The sequence below is a fragment of the Neopelma chrysocephalum genome, unplaced genomic scaffold (assembly GCF_003984885.1).
Source record: "Neopelma chrysocephalum unplaced genomic scaffold, ASM398488v2 Primary Assembly neopelma1_187, whole genome shotgun sequence".
Taxonomy (NCBI): Eukaryota; Metazoa; Chordata; class Aves; order Passeriformes; family Pipridae; genus Neopelma; species Neopelma chrysocephalum.
This window is the reverse complement of record NW_020897849.1, coordinates 396,321-420,066: the sequence shown is the minus strand read 5'-3', so window position 1 is coordinate 420,066 and position 23,746 is coordinate 396,321. Positions and strand designations below refer to the sequence as shown.

The 23,746-nt window shown below is 48.8% G+C and overlaps 1 long non-coding RNA gene across 2 annotated transcripts in view; it reads right to left on the bottom strand.

The window, feature by feature from the left end:
- LOC113976854 overlaps positions 1-23,746 on the bottom strand; it is a 44,601-nt gene that overhangs the window by 948 nt on the left and 19,907 nt on the right. The gene's annotated exons all lie outside the window — the stretch shown is intronic.

Below are 23,746 nucleotides of genomic sequence, written 5' to 3'. Positions count from 1 at the left end.
CCCAGTGCACCATAAAAGGTTTAGATGCTGATTATTATTAATATTATCATCATCATTATTTTATATTATTATTATTTTATTTTTATTATTATTATTATTATTATGTTAAAATCCTTCACTTTTTCTGGTGCCATGTGCTTTTCCACATACCCATTCCCATACCCAGATTATAACTGCCTGATCCTTTGCTAAAACACAATCCTCTTGTCCAACCTTGTCCTTGTCTGAACATATTCCTCGGTGGCAAAACCATTTCTTCTACCACTCAACGCTCAGTTTTCCTGACATAAATTCCACTCAAAGAGCAGCGGAGGACGGCGTTGCCAGACATTCCCAAATAAATCCTAATGAGCCCACGAACAACTTGCTGTTAAATTGGAGTCTCAGGACTTTAAAAGCCTGGCTGGGGGAGGTGGGGATGGCTCACTGCACACCTGCTGCCAGGGATTGCTCCGGGGAGGATCGTCCTGCTCGGTCACTGTCACGGCGAGCACGTTGTACTGTGTGACTTTCCCCCTTCTCCCCTGCTGGTCGTCTGTTCCTGGGAAATGTTCGGCATGGAAGGGCTTGGATAGGTCCTAAGTTTCTCCTTAATCAGCAAATGAACGTTGTAGCAAAGTCTGCAAATGCTCAAAGTCTGGAATTAGTCTTCCCTGCCGGGCGGAACCCAGGCCTGCTGCTGGAAGTGAAGATTTCCTGAGGAAACGATGTATGTTCAGGACATACAGACAATCCTGAAAGGGTTGGGTTGGAAAGGACATCAAAGACCATCCAGGTCCAACCACAACACCTTCCACTAGCCCAGGTTGCTCCAAGCCCCGTCCGGCCTGGCCTTGGACACTTCCAGGGATCCAGGGGCAGCCACAGCTTCTCTGGGAAATCCATTCCAGCCCTCCCCACCCTCCCAGACAGGAATTCCTTCCCAATATCCCATCTAGCCCTGCCCTCTGGCACTGGGAAGCCATTCCCTGTGTCCTGTCCCTCCATCCCTTATCCCCAGTCCCTCTCCAGCTCTCCCGGAGCCCCTTTAGACTCTGCAAGGGGCTCTCAGGTCTCCCTGGAGCCTTCTCTTCTCCAGGGGAACATTCCCAGCTCTCCCAGCCTGGCTCCAGAGCAGAGGGGCTCCAGCCCTGGGAGCAGCTCTGGGGCCTCCTCTGGACTCTCTCCAGCAGCTCCACGTCCTCCTGCTGTTGTTCCCAGGGCTGGAGGCAGCTCTGCAGGGGGGTCTCCCCTGAGGGGGCAGAGGGGCAGAATCCCCCCCTGCCCTGCTGCCCCCGCTGTGGGATCAGCCCAGGGCACGGGAGGTTCTGGGATGGGGCGTCTCCAGCTTCTCCTCCACCAACACCCTCGAGTCCTTCTCCTCGTGGCTGCTCTCAATCCATTCTCCTCCCAGCCTGGATTCCTGCTGGGGTTGCCCTGACCCACGTGCAGGACTTCACACTCCTGCTGTGCCAAATCCTGCTGCCCTTGGTGCTCTTGGCGCAAGTCAGACCTGCAGGGCAAATTAATCCAAGCCATCAAATTCCTCTAAACGAGCTTTGCAAACTCATCCAAAGAGCTGGTTATAAAAAAGGGCTGAATTCCTTTGTTTTCAGTCCCAATTCTGCTCCTGCAGAAGCTGCAGATTCAGGGCTCACCTCAGAATTCATGTTTTAGTCACTATTTCACTTTTCATAGTCAGAGTTTTATTGTCTTTAGTTCAAGACCAGAACCTGCCTGGATTTTGCCACATCGACAACAGTTCCCTGTTGATATCCAGGGAGAGCCAAACCTGCATGGATTGATTTCCTGAGCCATCAAAATTCACACCCTGATCAAGGATGAATTATTCCCCTTTTTCTGAGCAAAATAAAGAAAAGGTGAATGTGACATAAAGCAGGTCAGGGCCCTCAGATTTACCCATGGGCCTTAAAGTGTAATATATTAACATAATGTCATATTAATCTGTGATTATTTATGTTGATACCCTTTTATCTGACTGTTGGATTTGTATCCAGCCCCACTGTCATCTCCGAAACCAGATTTGATTCATGGCCTCATTTCCTGTTTTTTCCTCCCACTGCTCACAGCCCTTTTTTATTTTATTTTTTTTTAACCTCTCCATGGTCCATTTATTAAACGTAGAGTTAGAAACACAATTAGAATTTACTCAGGTCTATAATGCCCGAATATTAAATCCTTGGAACAGTAAAAATCCTTTCCCAAATGTTTCTTTGGCTTTCTTCTTCACTCAGCCTAATTACTGATTGAATGACCAAAAAAAAGAAGGGCCTGATTGGAGCAATTCCAAGCAAGGAGTGTGTGAATAATCCTGGAATTCCCAAGCACTGCAAAAAAAAAAGGCAAATTGGAGAGACCTGAGGATATTTCAGAGTGTTCAGATTGTGTTTTACAAGTGGGTTTTTCGCAGTCCGTTGTCTCCCTCCTAAGTGGTTCATCCAGTTTGTAACAACTGGTTTTAACTGAGTTTAAACTTCCCAACCAGCCTGAGGTGTTCCTGGGGCAGGAGAGGAAGGAATGAGGGTGTTCAGGCCTCCCAGCTCAGTGTAGGAACTGCACAAGGTCCCTCTGCAGGGGTCTGGTTGTTTGGGTGATGTTCCTGTTCCACCCTAAACACACGTGGTGGCCTGAGCACAGCCCACATCTCCCTCTGCAGAACAGTCCTCTGGGCTTAAACTCAAATTCAGCTTCATTCCAGCACCCAAACCCCGAAATATCATCAGAGCTGACTCGTCACCCATCCCTCAGCACAAATAAAATCCAAATTAAGGTGTTTCTGGTAACACAGAGCACTTTGTGTATTGGGGTTTTTTTTCCCCCCCAGAATTTGTCTTATTAATGCACAGAAAGGACTAAAGGGCTGCAGAAATGAATGTGGGGGTTCACAGCACAGCGTCCCACAGGCTGAACTGAAAAGAAATCCATGGATTCAGGTGATCACTGCTCTGCCTTGTCAGGGGTGGTCTGTGCAGTTCCCTTTGTAAATCCAGGAGCTGGATGGAGCCGGATTCCAGCTGCTCCAGCACAAAAGCAGGAGGATTTAGTGTTTAACATCAATGTTCCCTGACCTGCACCCCCCGTGGAGTCCATTCATCCCAGAACTTGGCTGGGCTGGAGCATCATCTCGGACACATCCAAGGGCCTCCTGCCGGGAGCATCAAGGACTGGGGGACTCGGAGAGTGGCTCTGGCCTCGCTCCTGGTGCCTGAGGGACAAGGCCTGGGAGCTTTGCTTTCACACTTTGCTTTCACAATCCCTGTTTTGATCATTATCCCTCCTTTCTGCTCTGTCTGAAGGGAGGGAGAGATTGAAAAGAGATTGAAGTTACCTCAGTTAATATTCATTTCTTCTTTCTCGGCATCATTAGATGCTTCCCTCCTTCCCTCGGTTTTGAAATGCAGAATTCCTCCCTGGAAAAGTCTTTATCTGAGATTCATCTGGTAGTTATTTGTGCCTCCCCAGCGCCCAGGAAGGCCAGGCTGTGGTGTGCACGGTGGGGCTTTGCTGAGCTTCACAGAAACATGGAATAACAGCCTGGATTTGGAGGGATTGGCCGTCCATGGGGACCTGGATGCTGCATCCCAAGTGACATGGAAACCCTTTATAGCTGAGGAGCTCCTTCCCTCAGTTTTAAAATGCAGAATTCCTCCCTGGAAAAGTCTTTATCTGAGATTCATCTGGTAGTTTTTTTGTGCTTCCCCAGCGCCCAGGAAGGCCAGGCTGTGGTCTGTGTGCTGAGCTTCACAGAAACATGGAATAACAGCCTGGATTTGGAGGGATTAGTTGTCCATGGGACCTGGATGCTGCATCCCAAGTGACACGGAAACCCTTTATAGCTGAGGAGCTCAGCCTCAGCCTGGGGGTGGTGTGGCCACCATGGAAAAGGCACAAGACAGGAAAAAAAGGAAGGAAAGATAAGAACAGAAACTACTTTTCTACTGTGCAAGGTGGGATCTCCTTGAGGGAGCACGTGGAGGAAAGCTCAGGGGTCCCACAGGATGGGGAATTCTTTCCTGTCCCCCACCCCAGGGGCATTGCAAAGGGGTCTGAAAAAAATCAGGGAGCTTGGATACAAATCCTGACAGTCTTCACCCTCTGTCGTGGAAGTTTTGCTGCGATTTGTCTCTTTATCCATTGGAAAGGGGAGGAGATCCTTCTAATTCCACGCTGCTCTTGTCCTGAATCCCATCCCCAGTCCCTTGGGAGTCGTCAGGTTTTGGGACATCAACTCCACTGTTGTTAAAGGGACATTTTTTCTATAATTCAGCTTGTCCAACACATTGTCCAACCCAGTGTGCAACAGCAGTTCACAAACCAAGTAGGAGATTTAAAAGCGGGGTGGGATGGAACTTCAAAATCATGGAATCTTAGAATTCTTAAGGTGGGAGAAGACTTCCAAGATCAACAAGTCCAACCATCAGACCAGCACTGGGTGATCTCCAGAGGTCCCTTCCCACTCTGATGATTCTGTGACTCTGAAAACCGTGTCCTCAGGTGCCACTTCCATGTGTTTTTTGGACACTTCCAACGATGTGGATGCAGCTTAAAAATGGAGTAGGAACACTCAAAGCTCTTCAAGGCTGGGAGCTTGTTATTGGTGGTTCACTGTTCAAAACTAAGAGTAATTTTTAGTGCTCCTGGATATTCATTCCTTGAAACCCTTCCATTCCCACAGGGAAATCCAAGTGAACAAGCCTCAATTTTATGGCGGATCTTTGGGGCAAATTTAAACCTGGGGTTAAATCCAATGGCCTGAGCTTTATTGGAGGAAAATGGATCAACATCACTTGGCTACAAGTTTGCCTAAAGCAGGAAATATTTTATTCTTCAGGAGAACTTTTAATTTCATGTATCCAAACCCAAACTGGAGAGCAGTCAGGTTGTTTCCTTACACAGTTTTCTTGGAGAGGTTTCCCCAGGGATATCGTAGCTCTTTAATTGAAATGTGCCTGTATTTCCTTTAGCTCATTATGGAAGCTTTAAACAAGCCCAAATCCATAGGAATGAACAGGGAAAAGTCCTCTGTTTGCCATCCATTGGCAGTGTTTGCTTTTCCAAGAGTGAATTTTCCAAGAGCCACCTTGTTCAAGTGCCATAATAATTAAAGATGGGAAAAGCTGAGGGAACAGGTTAAATCCTCTGTGTCCTGCCTGGGTGTCACAGGAGCTCCTTGGGACAGGCAGGAGGTGGCAGGAGGTCACACTGGATTATCTGCTGACTTCCAGTGGGGTTAAAAAACCTGTACCTGTGGCTGCCAAGGATTTAATAGTCATCAGTTAATCTGCATATCATGTGGGAGATCCAAACAAGAACAGACTCTTGGACTGCTTTGAAAAGTCAGGTATTTCCTTGGATCAGCTCAGGGGGATCCTGTGAGAACACCAGGGGTGATTAGGGGAAATTAGGGGTAATTAGGGGACTGTCCTGTCTCATTGCTTGTGTTAAACACCTCAGGCTGTGCTGAAGTTGTGATTTTAGGAAGGAATTCCTGGCTGGGAGGGTGAAGAGACCCTGGCCCAGGTTGCCCAGAGAAGCTGTGGCTGCCCCTGGATCCCTGGAAGTGTCCAAGGCCGGGTTGGAGCAACCTGGGAGAGTGGAAGGTGTCCCTGCCCATGGCATGAGATGATCTTTGAGGTCCTTTCCAACCCAAACCCTTCTGTGATTCCCAGAAATAGGAGCTGGCTCAGCCCAAAATGTGCTGGCCATGATGTTTGCTACCTCAACAGACCTGACAGATTAAAACCAAGCAGGGGCCTGAATTACTTCCCTAATCAGATCCTTATAAAATACAATAAACCAACCAAAAATGAACATTCCTGTCCTCAGCAGCTGCTGTGGCCACGTGCTGGGGATGCTCCATCACTCCACGTCTCTGCAGATGTTTGATCCCATTTTGGGCAACGTTTTTATCTCTAATGTTCCACTCACCCCCCCCCCAGTGCTCTCAGGTTTGTGGGGGGGGATCTCCAGCTTTTCCAGAGAGTTATTCTGTGAAATTTGTTCTTTTCCTGCCTGGAAGGAATCCTGCAGTCAACTGGCTGTGTGTGCACCAGAGGCAAGGGAAGCAGAGCCCGGAGTTGTGTGTTATTTGCCGGGATGATCAGGAATGGGGAAGCAGCAAACTGATTAATCCTGCAGGACCCAAGCAGATTATTTACCCAGTGAGAGGCTAACACGGGATCTTTTGTCTTGTTTTGAGTCTTGCTTGCTAATCTGTTTGATTTGGCAGCTCGTAAATAACTGGTTAATAAAATTTGGGAACATTAAACCCAAGTGGTGAGTGAAGGGCAGCCAATGCTCACAGAAAAGGGCGCCGGAAGAGCCGGATCTTTTTTAATCGATGGGAATGGGGAACAGGGAGCAAAGCAGGGAGAGGGAAACAAAGACAGACATCAAAATGAAGGTTATGTGGCCCCACCTGGAGTGCTGTGTCCAGCTCTGAGGCCCCCAGCACAGGGAGGATACAGACCTGCTGGAGAAAGTCCAGAGGAGAACAAGGAGATGCTCCGAGGGCTGGAGCCCCTCTGCTCTGGGAGGGAGAGCTGGGGGGGGTCACCTGGAGAAGAGAAGGCTCCAGGGAGACCTGAGAGCCCCTTGCAGGGCCTAAAGGGGCTCCAGGAGAGCTGGAGAGGGACTGGGGACAAGGCATGGAGGGACAGGACGCAGGGAATGGCTTCCCACTGCCAGAGGGCAGGGATAGGTGGGATATTGGGAAGGAATTGCTGGCTGGGAGGGTGGGAAGGCCCTGGCCCAGGTTGCTCAGAGGAGCTGTGGCTGTCCCTGTATCCCTGGAAGTGTCCAAGGCTGGGCTGGATGAGGCTTGGAGCAACCTGGGCTAGTGGAAGGTGTTGGGGTTGGACCTGGATGGTTTCAATGTCCCTTTCAACCCAAACCATTCCGTGATTCCAGGATTATATTTTGAAAAAGCTTTAACTTACACTGAGAAATGCTCATAACACATTGAGCTTAAATAACCTTCTTCTCCCTGCTCCCAAAGGCATTTGGAAACACAGCCCCATTATCCCTGTTTTACAGACACCTAGAAGTGAGGCACAGAGCAGGAGAGTCTCCTCAGGATCACACAACTCGTGACAGAGCCGAGAGTTCCTCAGCGTTTACACTGTGAGTGGCTTCACCCCCTGGAGCATCCTGGAATCTGGGCTGATTCCCATCTGGATCCTGCCCCTGCTCTGTGCTTTTATTTCCAGTTTTGTGGTTACTCCACAAGGCCTCTAAGCCCAGAGGGGTCCAGAACATTAAACACATGATTCCACAGTGTTCCCTCCTGCAGGACACCTCATTCCATGCCCAGGATAAAGCTGTGGGACTAACGAACAGTGAGGGGATGGGTTGTTTCCACATCCTGGGTCCGTGTGTGTCCTCACACTTCATTTCCTTCCCACCATTCCAGGCAGTGATTAATGCTCCCAAGGCCTTCTCCATGGCAACAATCAATCTGCCATTCCCGAATTTTCAAGTGCTTCGCTTTGCCACACGAACAGCGTTTCCTGTTCCAAGGTGTGTGTTGTGTCCTGCACGTTTTTAATGTGGGATTTTGGCTTAAATTCCTGTATTTCCTTTTCATCCCAAAGATTCCTGAGGTAGGAGTAGCAGGGTACTTTCCCCTCCATAGGATGTGGTTGCCTGTGATAATTGGGAACATTTTTGCCCTGTATTCCTGGTGAGGGTCAGTGTACAAATGATTAAACACTGCAGAGGTGCAGGAGCTGACGGGAGCATCCGAATCCATCGGACACTGGGAATGGGAAGGCAGGAGATCCAGACAGACAGGAATGGGAACAGCAAGGAGCAATTTCCCTTTCAATCACCAAGCCTGTGCCCAGCAGTGTGTCCTCAGCAGAGTCCAGGATGTAAATTGGGTTTCTATTTTCGTCGCTCAGAGGTAAAACCAGCAGCAGATGGTGTTTTGAAACACTCGTAATTTTGGCTAATGGAGTCACTGCTGCCAACTGTCCTGTCCTCCACGTGGGGATTAGATGTATTATTATCAATAAATAACACCTAATAATGATACAAACAGGCCAAACCCTCAATTCCTTGGTCCTGAGCAAATCCCACACTCTCCAAGACTTTGTGCTCGTGTCTTTGGGTGACAAAGTGTTTTACTCCTTTCTTCTTTCTGATCCGTGTTTCCAATCCTTATTTTTTTTTAAATACACATCCTCCAGGTGCCTCCTCACCTACAGGAATTCCATATGGCCACTAGAAACAGAACTCGCCCGTGGAGGACTCTGCCATGGAAACTTTGATCAGAACTTCCATGAAATTCCCGGAGCACGGGAGCCAAAAACTGCTGCCGATTTTACACGTGTCCAGATGGTCCCTCCCAACTCCATTTGCAAGGAAAAGTGAAATCCCATCTTTTCTGGTTGTTGCAATAACCTGGAAGGCGAGCAAAGGACTTCTACCCGAGTGAGTGTGTGGTGAGAGGCCAAACACTCCCAACAAAGGAGCTCCTTGCCCTCCTGGCTGTTTGGGAACGGTTCAGAACACGCGGAGAAGGTGAGAGAGAATCCAACTGAAGGCCTGGCTTCAAAAACAAAAAAAAAAAGGGAAGCAGGATAACCCTGAAAGTCACTAAAGGGATAACCCTGAGAGTCACTAAAGCAACTCCTACACTTACATGAAAGGGAAGGGAAAAAAGCACTCGGTGTTCTCCTGGAGGATCAGGGAAGAGCCAAGTGAAGGGGAGACACACGAGCCTGGAGCGACAGGTGCAGTACAAGAGGATAATTAAGCCAATTGTGTTCTATTTTATTATTCCAAGTGGAGGGAATGAGCTAAAGAAAGGTGCAAATGACTGTGTGGCTGTGGAGCTCATCGGCATCCCGGGAATATCACCCCCCTCCCAGGGAAAGCAGGATCGTTTTAGTCTCTCCACGCTTTGCTCCTCCAGACCAATTCCACTGTCAGCTCTGCCAGAGAAAGGACTGATGATTTAAAAACTTGGCCCAAAAACTGGAGAGCAGCAGTGGCAGTAAACATTAGTCACTGTAGCAAACTAATTTGTTTTCCATATGGCATTTTCAACGGAGTGTGGAAGATTCACAAGTGAAATAATAATTACAAATGAGGAATACTTTGAAAAAAGATGTGGTTTTCTCCCAGTGCATCACTTAAAAGGGTTTCTAATTAAGTCAATACTTGATTATGCTGGAGATGACACCGGCTGCCAAATTACAGTTTGTTGGGTTTTGTTCTCGGGGAAAGATTGTTCCCAAGGGCAGGAAAATTCCTGCATCTATTCAGCCTGCGGTGCTGCTGAGATGGAAGAGAGGTGAGAGAGGTGTTTAAATCCCTTGGGAAAATCAGGAGGTGAATATTTGCTTAATAACATTCCTGCCTGCAGTAGAGAATTTTGCTCAGCAAGATGAGGGTCTGATATTCCTGATTAAGCCCAGTCCAAGGCAGATGCTCTGAGATACCCTTGATCCGTTCCTGGCTAAACACGAAGCCAAATCAGAGCTGGGAATTATGTTCCAGGGGAAAAAGGGAAGGAGCTTCACATAGATCTCAACCCTAAAATAACAAAAACCCAGCACATCTTATTCTCCTTCCAAACTCTTGTTGTGGAGGGTCGTGTCACCACCCTGAGCTCTTCCCTGCAGGAGAGTCAGGGTTCTCCTCCTCATTCCTGGGTGTCCCCAGGGGTGTGTTCATCCTCCCTGTCCCCACCCAGGGCTGGTGTTTGCCCTTAACCACGGGACACTTGTGGTCACAGGGACACACCAAGCCCAGAAACATCCCGAGGCCTCGTGGTGTTGAATCAGTCCAAGCGATGGCCAAAATCCCATTGACCAGGTTACAGTTTCAGCCCAGGCTCTGGAGCACTGGGAGGTTTGGACCTGGAGGCTCAGTTTTAAAACACAAACCACAGTTTTTGATGGAGATCTAAGCTCTGGCTCAGATCTCAGCTTGCTTTTCAGCCTCATCTTTTCTGCAGTGAGTTACACAGAGATTTTCTGCCTGTAAAGGGGAGGAAATACAAGACTGATTTGCTCACACTCCCTCGTAACCAAACTGTTGGACAACTTCACCTCAAACACTCATTTTCCGCCTCACAAAGCAGGCTCAGGCCAATTTTCCCTGATTTTCACTGCCAGTCAATCCCAGGGAACTTGCAGCAGTGCCACATCCCCAGGCCACCGAGATTTACCCCCGTGCAACTCGGGGCCTGTCTGTTCACATCTTTATCCAAATTTGGATTGCAGTCCTGATCTTTTAATGGCTGTCCAGCACGTGCCCAGGGCAGGCCCTGCTCTGAGGGCAGAACATCCTGATGGCAGCACAACAGGGCTGAATTAATTCAATGGCCCTCCCCGAAAGGCAGCCAAGGCCTGAGGCGTCAGATCCCACAGGGAAATGTCCACTCCCATCACATTTGCTCTTCAGGGACCTCAGAACACTTTAAGGGTAAGATTTTTCAAAAGAGCTCACTCAGCTCATTTTGGGAAGTGCCCGGACCAGACAGGTCTTGTTTTTGTCAGGATTATCCCAGAGGGCCACGCTGTGCTACGGAATATGGAGGAATATCTGCTTTTTGCAGCTGTTCCACTCAGTGGGAATTGTCACCAGAAAAGATGGACAAGTTATTTCCTGGATTCATGGAAAGATTAGGATTGGAAGGGACCTTAAAGACCATCCAGTTCCAACCCCAACACCTTCCACTATCCCAGCTTGCTCCAAGCCCTGTCCAGCCTGGCCTTGGACACTTCCAGGGATCCAGGGGCAGCCACAACCTTGATTGTGTGATACACACACATTAGGAATGTAAACACAGCATATCCTCAACATGTAACTCAGAGAAACAGTTCCCTCTTTGCACAACTCAGTCCGTGGCCCAGCTCAGTATTAAAGTGACAATTTAGAACTATTAAATATTTAACGATGGGAGGGGAAAAAGCTGCTAAAACCATGAAATATCTGCAGGGTAATACCAGTTGTATCAGACAGAAACGGTGCATTAGCAGAGAGGATTCTGAGCTTTAATGTCTGATCTGAGGCTATTCCATGTTTGGGAACACGCAGTGCTATTGCCATGGAAATTTCTGAACAAACTCCTGGAGGCCACGTTTGTTTTCTATTTATTGTTTTTCCTTGACTCTCATCACTTCAGTGCTGGAGGATAATTGATGCTGATTTCTTATCTCCTGGTGTTGTATCATCATCATTTCCCACCCGGGTTTGGGTTTTTTTTTTTCACTTTTTTTTTGGTTGATGGAATTCCAGGACATCACGAAACTTGTAAAAGTCAGGGCGCAGATGTCTAATGTGACCGTCAGAGATATTGTCTATAAGTCACTTCCATCTGCCCTCTGCCCACTTTCCCTCGCCAGGATTAGGCTGAACGTGACAGATTTGGGGCACAAAGTGCCTGAAGGGCAGGGGGGAGGATGAGAATCCCTGTGAGAACACAGGACAGCCAGCAGAGGAAAACCCTTGCCCCCAGGACCCCCCGAGAAACAGCCACAATAAAATCAACTCCCACGTCAAGATCCTCGCTTAGAACACAGAAAGAGTCACATTACATTTAAAAGATCTCAAAAGAGGATGGAATTGTGTCATTGTGCAATTCAAATCCTTAAAGAAATTTACAATTCAAGTCCTTAAAGAATTTTACCGTTTAGACTTTCCTGGATGTTAATTAAGGGAGATAACGCAGACAGGGTTGTTATGGTCTTTCTTAGGTGACAGCATTTGAAATGGTCCTTTTCAGCTGCTGAAAACTCTCCTGAAATATTGCTCTGGGAGTGAAATTTTCCACAGGGTTTGTCTTCAGATCAGGGGGAGTGTACTGGAGTTGGGAAAAAGCTACTGTTTAACCCTGTGCATCAGCAGCTCCCACGGGAGGGTTTAGGTTGGATTTTAGGGAAAGGCTCTTCCCCCAGAGGGTGGTTGGGCACTGACCAGGCTCCCCAGGGCAGTGGGCACTTCCCAAATCTGCCAGAGCTCGGGGAGTGTTTGGACAATGCCCTCAGGGCCAGGGTGGGGTTGTTGGGGTGTCTGGAGAGGGACTGGACTTGGATGATCCCTGAGGGTGCCTTCCAGCTCAGGGTATTCTGCGATTCTCTGGTTCTATAATGACAGGACATGGGAAAGGGGGATTATATCACGTGTGGAACTGCAGGGTGGGGGATTTGAGAGGGAGATCATGGAGCTGGAATGCTGCCAGGTCGTGGGATTAACCCCCTTGCCGCTGGGAAATGATGACGGGGTCTCTGACGGACCCGAGCGTCGAGGAGCTCGCGCGTTCCCGTCTCATCTCCAGCAGGAGAGCGGGAATTCGTTTACTCTCTCTGCACTGCAAGTGTCACAAAAGATCTCCCTTCCCAGGCAGATGTTGGCTGCCAGTGGGAAGCTGAGAAACGCCAGTTTTAATTAAAAGCTTTATTTTCAAATACAATCCGGAGATTACAAGCGGCAAGAAGGGACTTCTCCGCTGGGAGGCTTCGGTGTGAGGCCCTGAGCAAAACAGCAGTAATTGAAAGACAAGGCCTAATTCCCCTTCTCCCAGCTGGGTCTAACATGAGGCAGGGACATCAATCCAGCCCTTGAAGGAGGGCTCGCAGCACCATTGCCTCTGTTGTCAGAGGGAAAGCAGCCAGAGCAAGGCTCTTCCACCCTCCTGTCCCTTCTCTGTAAAGTCGGCTCGTGAAGGAAAAACAAAGGAGAGGGGCAGAGCTGTTGGAGGAGAAGGATGAAAGGCACCCGTGCAGATTCCCGTTGGAAAATCGTGTTTTCACGTTATTTTGGTGCATCTACCCTAATCCTGGGCACTTGTCCTCTCCCAGGTGGTTCTGGGTCACGGGGAGGCTTCTCTGGGTTCAAGTTGCTGTGGAAGCCTCACCCACTTTCCACCTCAAGTGAAAACGTAGGAAAAATGGGATAACACCAGCCAGGAGCACTCTGTGCTGCTTTACCTGGATGGAGAGTCTCCAGGGCTTTCGTTGGACACTTTTAAAGGAATTCACCTTTAAAGGAATTCACTTTTAAAGGAATTCTTTTCTTGTTTTAAAGAAAAAAAATCAGCTCTTATCAACAGCTCCATCTGTTCCACAACTCAGCCTCAACAAACCCACTCTCTGTCTGTAGGTTTGTGGTGCCTGCACATCAACTTCTGACTTCTTGATGGGCCTGTTCCACTACTCCTCACACTTCATGCGAGTGAAAATAAAGATGCAGAATGAATTATCTCCCTTTTGGATGTGATGTAATCCCAGATTTCAGTCATCCTGTTGTACAGGCACAACTTCAGCAGCACTGAGCAAAGTTTCTCTGCAGTTCAGTCTCTCCTGGCAGCAGCTGTGCCTTAAGAAGATTTCCACCGTGGTTTTCCCAGGGAATAACCTTTACATGCCCAGATCATCCTTTTGGCCTTTTCTATTTTTTGTCAGGACAGTCCCAGAATCAAAAAGTTGTTTGAGTTGGAAAGGACCTTAAAGATCATCCAGTTCCACCCCTGCCACGGGCAGGGACACCTTCTACTATCCCAGGTTGCTCAACCTGGCCTTGGACACTTCCAGGGATCCAGGGGCAGCCACAGCTTCTCTGGGCAACAATCTTTGTGGAAATTCAGGTCACCTTATCTATCAAGTTCTCCTTACATATGAAAACAGATTTAATAACAACAAAAGAAGAAGAAGAATGCAGTTTTTGATTGGACTGATGAAGAAATATGGATATCCTTTGAAAGACATGGTATTTTGGCCAAAACAGCAGGGAAATCAAGAGTTAAAAGCAGGACTGCAAAGGCCCTTCAGAGAATCACAGAATATCCTGAGCTGGGAGGGACCCACAAGGATCATTGATCCTCCAACTCCTGGTCTGCCCAGACACCCCAACAACCCCACCCTGTCCCTGAGGGCATTGTCCAAATGCTCCTGGAGCTCTGGCAGGTTTGGGAAGAGCCCACTGCCCTGGGGAGCCTGGTCAGTGCCCAACCACCCTCTGGGGGAAGAGCCTTTCCCTAAAATCCAACCTAAACCCCCCTGGCACAGCTCCAGGCCTTCCCTGGGTCCTGTCCTTGCTCACAGGGAGCAGAGATCGGTGCCTGACTCTTGTAAGACTTGAGGATCCTTAGATGAGACAGCAGGAGGGTCAGCCATGCCATGGATTTATGGGAACACACATCCCAGGCTGTGCTTGCCCTCCCATGAATCACAGGATTACAGAATCAGCCAGATTGGAAAAGCCCTCTGAGATCATCCAGCCCAACCCTTGCTCCAACCCCGCCGTGGTTCCCAGCCCATGGCACTGATGCCACATCCAGTCTGTCCTTAAACACCTCCAGGGACGGGGACTCCACCCCCTCCCTGGGCAGCCCATTCCAATGGCTGAGCACTCTCCATGGAAAACATTCCTTCCTGATGGTCAACCTGACCCTGCCCTGGCCCAGCTTGAGGCCGAGCCCTCTTGTCCTACTGCTGGTTCCCTGGAGCAGAGCCCGACACCCCCCGGCTCCCCCCTCCTGTCAGGGAGTTGCAGAGAGTGAGGAGGTCTCCCCTGAGCCTCCTCCTCTCCAGGCTGAGCCCCCCCAGCTCCCTCAGCCTCTCCTCACAGCACTTGTGCTCCAATCCCTTCACGACACCCGTGTGACCCTTTTGCCAGGTCCTTGTTTTCAGTTTATAACAACCTGAACTCGTTAAAACCAGACCTGCAGGGCTTTTCCTCCTCCTTCCCAGCCCCTTTTTCCCTTCCTCTCCCAAGCCCCGCTGCTGCTGTACCATATCAGGCTCTGTACATATATTTAAATGTAATAAGATAGATTACAAGAATTGATTTTCCCCAGGGCCAGGTCGATAAGGCTGTATAAGCAGGGAATGTACAATGGATTGGGAAGAGCTGGCTGGAGGAGATTAATTAATGAGATGCAGCAGAGAAACATCCAAGGAACCACAGCTCTTCTCAGCTCACCTGAGCTATTAAGGGAATCTCTGGTGGCATCGAACGCTCGCCGCCAACCCAACAATACACAAATTTCTCTCGGAGTAATCACAGCAGTGGCAGAGCTTTTGAAGATCCAAAGGTTACTCTGCCCTTACTCTTGCAAGGAGAAATCACAGTGGGAAGTAAATAAACTTTTGAACGGCACAGCACTGACCTACCTAATCTTTGTTGCGATCTAACGGGGGGAAAATAAAGAACCTGCTGGAAATTCTCCGACCGGCTTTTTTGTTTCCCAGGGATATTCAGTGTTTGGAAACAAGAGGTGGGAAAAAAGAGGGGAAAAAAAAAAAGAGATGCTGCTTTTTTGGCAGCATTGGGAAAAATATATTGGGTCAGCTGTATGAATTAATGTATTTTTATTCATAGAATCATAGAGTTGTTAAGGGTGGAAAAGGCCTTTATGGTCAAGTCCAAACATCAACCCAGTACCACCACCGTGTTCACCATGAACCTCATTCACCATCTACTCGTTTTTTGAACACTTCCAGGGATGGGGACTCCACCCCTGCCCTGGGCAGCTGTACCAGGGCTGGACAGCCCTTTCCAGGAAGGAATTTTCCCAATATCCAACCTGACCCTCCCCTGGCACAGCTTGAGGCCGTTTCCCCTTGTCCTGTCCCTTATTCCCTGGGAGCAGAGCCCGACCTCCCCCACCCGGCTCCCCCCTCCTGTCAGGGACTTGCAGAGCCAGAAGGTCCCCCCTGAGCCTCCTTTTCTCTAGGATGAGCCCGCCCAGCTCCCTCAGGAATTCTCCAGACCCTTCCCAGCTCCCTTCCCTTCCCTGCACACGCTCCAGCCCCTCCAGGTCTCTCCTGGCTGAGGAGCCCAGAACTGCCCCCAGCATTCCAGGGGGGCCTCCCCAGGTCCCAGCACAGGGAACAATCCCTCCCCTGCTCCTGCTGGACACACTATTCCTGATCCAGGCCAGGAGCCATTGGCCTCCTGCCCCCCTGGGCACACCCGGGCTCATGTCCAGCTGCTCTCAGCAGCACCCCCAGGGCCTTTTCCAGCTTTCCAGCTCCTCTTCCCCCTGCCTGGAGCTGCAGGGGGTTGTTGTGACCCAAGGGCAGGACCCGGCACTTCACCCTGGCTTAAATGGTTTAAAGTTTGGCCCAGCCCAGCTCTGACACGTTGTGCAGTCACTGTAACTCCAGGATCATTTCAGTTTAACAGAAGAACCAGAGCTCCACCACTGCATTTCCATCCCGGCTGTGATTTCCCAGGCTCAGTCACAGAGCAGTAAGATTTTTCCTAACAGGTTGCTTGACCTTTTCATTACTATTATTTATGGGCCAGTAATGTGCAGCCTCTTTTAAACCCTGCACTGAGCACTGTTGGGTGAGAGGTTGATATTTTAAGGGAACTTTCCTCTGCTTCAAGTTTATTATGGCTGAATGCAGCGCTGTCAACATCTGACATTTATAGAGTGTGTTTAACCTCTGCTAATCCCTGAACATTTTGCAAATGAAGGACTTCCAGCTGCTGGAAGTTTTCATACCTTCATTGTTATCACCAGAGACATCCTAATTTACACCAAATGTCTCCGTGTGGCCAAGCAATGTCCTGAATCAGAACAAGGAATTCTTCCACAGGAAACAAACTTTGGGACACTTTGCTGCTTCTTTATGATTTTTCCTGACCTCCAGGAGAGATGGGGATGCCCACACCTTGCCTGTGTCTTCCAACTTTTTTTTCCTAAATAATTTATCAGCATCTCTCCTTCCTTTATATCCTTTGACAGTCACAGCAGCTCAACATGGATGTGATCATAAAATCACACAATGGTTTGGGTCGGAAGGGACCCTAAAAACTCATCTTGTTCCACCCCCTGCCATGGGCAGGGGCACCTTCCACTGTCCCAGGTGGCTCCAAACCCTGTCTAACCTGGCCTTGGATGTATCTCTGAAGCTCCTGCCCACATAATTTTCCTGCTTTAGGAGTGGATGCTGCTCCAGGAACAAAATGTTCCTTTATGTTTGGTGGCTGGTTCAACACAAGGAATAAATATTCTGAGACTCTGGGAATTGCTGGATGTGAACTTGCAGTGCAGTTTGCTGCCCTGAGATATTGTGATTCATAAAACACCAGAATATTTTTTCCATTTTTGGTGTGAAAACCACTTTAACCCTGTATTACAGGACCCCAGGACAGGGGAAAATGGATTTAAATTACAGAGGGCAGAGTTAGGTGGGATATTGGGAAGGAATTGCTGGCTGGGAGGGTGGGGAGGCCGTGGCACAGGTTGCCCAGAGAAGCTGTGGCTGCCCCTGGATCCCTGGAAGTGTCCAAGGCCAGGTTGGAGCAACCTGGGATAGTGGAAGGTGTTGAGGAAAGTTGAACAAAATCAAGGCAGAACTGCAGGTTAAACTGGTCACGAGGCAGTTTGTCTTGGCTATATTGTTATTACTTAAATTATCTGCTTGTGGAAGCAGCAAACACAGTTCTGGGAACGACACGGAGCAGGTGGAATTAAGGATGGAAACACCTCCCACACTCAGAGATAAGTGACTGTGCGGGGATTGAGTGTGTGTGGGAGCAACTGCTTTCTGCCAGGTGACATTTGGAATTATTACCACTGTTTGTCACTCTCCGAGTCACAAAACAAGTTGCTGAGTGTTTTGCAGAAAAGAGACCCCAAAGAGAAATCAGTAATCCATTAGAGGGGGGATTTTCCCTGGCTGAGGGTAACCAGGAGTGGCCAGGCAGGAAAGGGATCTGGGGGTGCTGATGGATGGCAGCTGGACATGAGCCCAGGGGTGGCCAGGGGGGCAAGAGGGCCAATGGCTGCTGGGCTGGCTGAGGAAGAGTGTGGCAGCAGGAGCAGGGCGGGGCTTGTGCCCCTGGGCTGGGCGCTGGTGAGGCCACCCCTGGAGTGCTGTGTCCAGCTCTGGGCCCTGAGCTCAGGAAGGCCCTGGAGGGGCTGGAGCAGGGGCAGAGAAGAGCAGCGAGGCTGGGGAAGGGACTGGAGCACAAGTGCTGTGAGGAGAGGCTGAGGGAGCTGGGGGGGCTCAGCCTGGAGAGGAGGAGGCTCAGGGGAGACCTCCTCACTCTCTGCAACTCCCTGACAGGAGGGGGGAGCCGGGGGGGGTCGGGCTCTTCTCCCAGGCAGGGATCAGTAAGACAAGAGGGCTCAGTCTTAAGCTGTGCCAGGGGAGGTTTAGGTTGGATATCAGGAAGGAATGTTTTCCATGGAGAGTGCTCAGCCATTGGAATGGGCTGCCCAGGGAGGGGGTGGAGTCCCCATCCCTGGAGGTGTTTAAGGACAGACTGGATGTGGCATCAGTGCCATGGGCTGGGTGACAGGGTGGGCTTGGGTCACAGGTTGGACTGGATGATCTCAGAGGGCTTTTCCAACCTGTGATTCTGTAAAATCAAGCCTGTATTAACTTGCTCTATGAACTCTGAACTTCTCAGGAGTCATGGGAAGCCATCCCAGCACATCTGGAGGGGCTGGAAAATACGGGACACAGCTCAGGATGCTCACGGCTCAGTAGTCACAGAATCCCAGGACGCTTTGGATTGGAAGGGAACTTAAAGATCATCTCATTCCAACAAGCAGGGACACCTTCCACTAGCCCAGGTTGCTCCAAGCCCCGTCCAACCTCCCCTTGGACACTTCCAGGGATCCAGGGGCAACCTGTGCCAGGGCCTCCCCAGTCACATGGATTCCATGTCTCCGGACACTTTGCTCCAGGAATTGCAGGTGCCTTGTCATCAGCAACATTTTCGGGATTGCTGAAGCAAAGATAGACGGTGGCATATTGATTTAGGGGAGGTGGGGAGGTAATTTAGCTGTCAGGACAAATAAGGGAGGGGTGGATTTTTGCAGCGTTAAGGAGAATAGGGGAGAAAAAGGGAAGTCAAACATGATCTTGAGTTTCATCAGCCAGAATGCAGGAAAAAAATGGTGTTATTAAGTGTGTTTGTTAACAGAGTAATAGAGTTTAGGGGAAAGGGAGTCCTTTGGGAAGCTGGAGCTGAATTCTGCAGTTTCTGAAGTGCCCCAGTGGAAATTCAAATAAAGTTGTAAACAAGTGCAGATGAGGGGAAGGTGAAAATGGATGATGGAATCAACGTGACCCCGACTATGAAATGAGCTCTGCCAAGGCAGGTAAATAAGTCAACTAATTTGTGCTCCCCAGATGAAATAATATGCAAATTGAGACCTCAGAAAGATGGTGGAAGATGCAAATCAGGGAAGTTTGGACTGGAGAACAGAAACAAATCCCTGCGGGATGTACGGGAGAGTTTCCAACCTGCCCTAGGCTGAAACCACCAGTTGATGGGTAAAAAAATCCCTGAGGATTCCAAAACATGGGGGAAAATGGAAGAAGGGAATAGTTGTGGATAGAGAAATACTCAGAGAGCACCCAGAGAGGTGACAGTGCCACCAAATTACAGGAGGTAAGAGAAAACAAGAACTCAAAGGGAAAGATCACGAGGGGGGGGATGAAAATGAAGCAAAGTTTTGGCCACTTCTCAAGTAGGAATCATTCCAAAGTGGTTTCCATGGAGACAGGTGATACTGGGTGGAAGTAGGTAAATGGAGAGGGGGGAAAAAATGGATGCAAGAGAGGTACAGAGAGATAAAAGGAAGTGAAGAGAGATGGGACAGTAGCTGGAAGCACAGAAGGATCTGGAAGAGTGGTTTTTGTGGAGGCAAGAGAAGAAAATGTCTGGAGAGAAAAGGAGAGAGAGCCAGAGAAGTTGGAGCTGATTTTAGGATTTGAAAGAATTATTTTATGCAGAATTATGCAGAATTATTTTAAACCAACATGAGAGTTGCAAAGCTCCAGAAGGAGCTGGTCCCACTTGCACAGGTCCTAGTTGAAAAATCAGGAATGGCCACACACAGATGAGATTTTAGACCCAGCTCTTCCTGGCTTTATTCCCCATCTGCAGGATGTTGTGTCTGCTTGTTGGGCAGCTGTGGGTCTTCCCAAATCCCCCCTCTACCTAAAGCACAGTCCAAATTCCATTTACAGAGCCTGGATCATCCCACATTGTGCCCAGAGAGAGAAATTAGCTCCGCTTTTCTCTCTGCATCCAAAAGCAGCAGGGGAGAAGCTGAGCCTTGGGAAGTGAGGTATGGATAGAATTAGTGATGGAAAGCAGAGGTTACTGAGGGCTTCTTGGACTGGGAAAACACAACTGAGAGGCCACCAACTCACAGGTTCTTTTCCCTGCAACTCACAGGATTGCCTGAGAGGTGAGTCCTGACCCTGCTCCCCATGGACAGTGATGATGGCTCTGCCTTTCCCAGCCCAGGGATCCCTTTCCCAGGATTTTCCTTAGTTTCAGGACTGACTCAGAACAGCAGCCAGCACGGACAACACTCATTTCACCCTGCCCCTTCCAAAAACCAACTCACTGGGAGGAACTGGGCTGGGGAGTGCTCAGGATGAAGCTGCAAAAGGAAGAGCTTTCCACCTTTAAATCCCATTATCCCTTCTGGGATTAAGCCCAAGTGGCAGCAACCATAGAACCAGAGAATCTCAGAATGGTCTGGGTTTGGAAGGGACCTCAAAGACCATCTTCTTCCATGGGCAGGGACACCTTCCACTAAAGCCCTTACGTGAGTCCCAGCCATGACCAAAGCAAGGTGCTAAAGGGCTCTGATTTAGTTGGAATCACCAGGACATCTGCCTAAAAAACACATGATTAAAACTGCTCCAATGTGTGCCTTTCCACGTTCATTTGAAAGAACTGTGGCAGATCATAAAACCCGGCAACATCCCCCTCAAGCCCAGAGGGTTTAATGAAGAATTAAGGAGATTGTAACTGCGTAGCTGAAATAATAGGGAGGAAATTGAATTATTCCACCCATATTAAATGCATATATTCCGGAGCATTTCTGCCAGAATCACTTTGCTAACCCGTGGTGTGAAATACAGGCTGTTTTCACATGGGTGCATTAAACAAAGCTGCTCCACTGCAACGGCTTTGAGGAGAATGGGAAAAGCATCAGGATGAAAAAGCGCTCCCGACGCGGGGTTATATCAGCTCTAAATTGTCTCACAGATGTTTCTGGCTCCATTAGATGGAAGACTGGGTAATTTATAGAAGTCATTTTTAACGATTTGATTGTTGGTATCTATCTGCTGAATTGATTGGCTGGGGAGACAGATCTTTATTTTTCTAATGGCGAGAACATCCTTTGCAGAATTACCGCTCAATTTAGCCCTGGTGGAGCCGTGCTAGCCAGCAACTCTCCATTTATATTGGGCTGTTATTTCTTAATTATCGACCTAATTGCAGAGAGGAGTCCAGGATGGATGAGACTGGCTGGGCTGGACAAGAAACCACACACGAGTGAGGGGTTTGGCACTTCCTCTTTGGATGCTCCCAGCTCCGGCTGAGATCGGCGGGATTTAAACACTCAAACTCGTGGCTTTTTTGTTTTCCTGAAGTTTGCTGATCCTCGGTGGACTGGAGTGACAGTTCCCACCAAAACCAGCAGGAATTTGGCTGCAGATGAGATTGATTCAGATGACACACCTGCTTTTGCATCTCATGATGCTGGAGATGATGATCCTGAAGGATGAGCTTCCTACTGGGATCAGAAGGCTTTGATAGGCACATGGGGATGTTCATGGATGACCAGAGGGCTGTGGAATTCCTGATGCTGCCTTTGAGGTGGCTCAGCTCTTCCCAGCTCCGCCCTGGGAGGAATTTGTCCCCAGCCTCTGAGAGCCAGGATATGCTTTATCCCTTGAGGGTCGAAAATACATTTTCTCCTCTGACCTCTTCTGACAATTTGCATTTATTGCAGCTGCCTTTTTTAATTTCACAAAATAGTATCCACACATCTTTGGTTGGAACCCTTCAAACCTCCAACCCTCAGCTCTATTTTGGGGCAGTGAGATTTGCAGATTAACCGAGAAATCTTTGACAAAATGCCCTTTTTACTTCAACTTTGAATTTGTCACCTCTTCAGTTTTGTCTCCCTCTTTTCCCAGGATGGAAAAGAACTGGAAGTCTCACTCTGCTCTCTGTAGGCTTCTTGATTTTCTGCATATTTCTGTCACCATTAAATAGATTATAACTCTGAGGTACAGTTGTCTTCTGCATTTTCAGTCACTTAAGAAGAGACAGCACTCAGTGAAACAGATAAAGAACTCAGATCTTCCCCAAATTCCAGGCTAAATTCCTAAGTTTTGTGCTGTTCAAACTCCAGTCCTTAGAAGCTGAAATTCTTCTCACAGGTACTAGTTTCAAAATCCAAACCCCAGGAATTCTATTCAGTGTTTTCCTGACCTTGGAGAGTGTTTTGTTCAAGCAAGAATGTGGGGAGAGGGGGTTCAGTCCTTAGTCTGGTAATCAAGGGACTCTGAAATACTCTGGTTTTTACTGGAATAAAAGGATGGAGGAAAGAGGTGAGAGGATCTGCTGCAGGGAGAGAGCAAACTTGGTGTCAAAGGACGGAAGGAGCAGGTTTTTTTTCTCATGTCAGGGTTTGGAAAGAAGGAAAAGCCATAAAAACAGGGGTTACTCATTCTCCCCTTGCTCAGAGGAGGGAGTTAATAGTAGGTGTTGTTTTCCTGGAGAGGTTTATCCCTCCCTTTTCATGTCACACCCAAGTTTCTTCTGCTCAGACAGCTGGTGACACCACTGATTTATAGAATCATGGAATCACGGATGGGTTGGGTTGGAAGGGACCTTAAAAATCATCCAGTTCCACCCCTGCTGTGGGCAGGGACACCTTCCACTAGCCCAGGTTGCTCCAGCCTGGCCTTGCACACTTCCACAGCTTCTCTGGGCAACCTGTGTCAGGATTTCCCCACCCTCCCAGCCAGGAATTCCTTCCCAATATCCAGTCAAACCCTGCCCTCTGGCAGTGGGAAGCCATTCCCCTTGTCCTGTCGCTCCATGTCCCTGCAAAAAGTCCCTCTCCCTTTTATGTCACACGTTCTTCCTTCCCCTTCATCACTCCCTCAAGGGGTGAACTGTTACATATTGAGAAGAATATTCCTTCCAGAGTTTCTTATTAACCCTCAGATAATTTGGGGGACAGTTGGGAGCAGGATCAGAGACTTTGGTTGTGGTTTGTTTGTTTTTTTTTGGTACAAGATTTATTCTGCCTGCCTTAAAAAGATCAGCGTCCGCATCTCTTAAATGTCACCAAGCCCAGCAGGTCGTGGTGACATCAATGCCTCAGATTCACACAGGCACAGCTCCCCTGGAGTTTATCAGTGCAAATCAAACCAGTCTCCAGCCAGCTGGTAATCCAGGGCTTGTAAGTGATACTCAAATCCAATTTATTAAAAACACATTTGTTTGTCGAGCACCCCCCGGCCTCCTGATTAATTCCCGGCCCCGCGGGTTATTTAATGCCGAGGGTTTCATTGTCATTTTTGATTTTCCACCCGGTGCCTGATTGATAGAAAGCTCTTGTGAAGCCCGTTCCTGGAGCACATTGTTCTTGTCAAACAGCAACGTGCATCTTATTGATGAAAAGTCAGGGTGCCTTTTATAGATGGCAAAACCATCCCGCCGGGCTCGGGGACCGTGTGCTGAGCATATGCACAGGGAAGGAGGGAGGGAAGGAGGGGGAAATTCCACCAGGAAAGTTTAATATTGCAGAGGATTTCTAGTGCCAGTGGAGTTGCTAAATTCAGCTGGTGGAGCAGCCCCCGGCGCGCCGTGACTCAGATGTTAATCAGCGTTAGATGCTCTCTTTAGTTTTGTGCTCCTGCTGAACGGCACAAAATCAAGTGTCTTGTAGCCAAAGTGCAAATCAATGTTAAATTAAACCAGCCCTTTGTTTGGAGGGCACTTG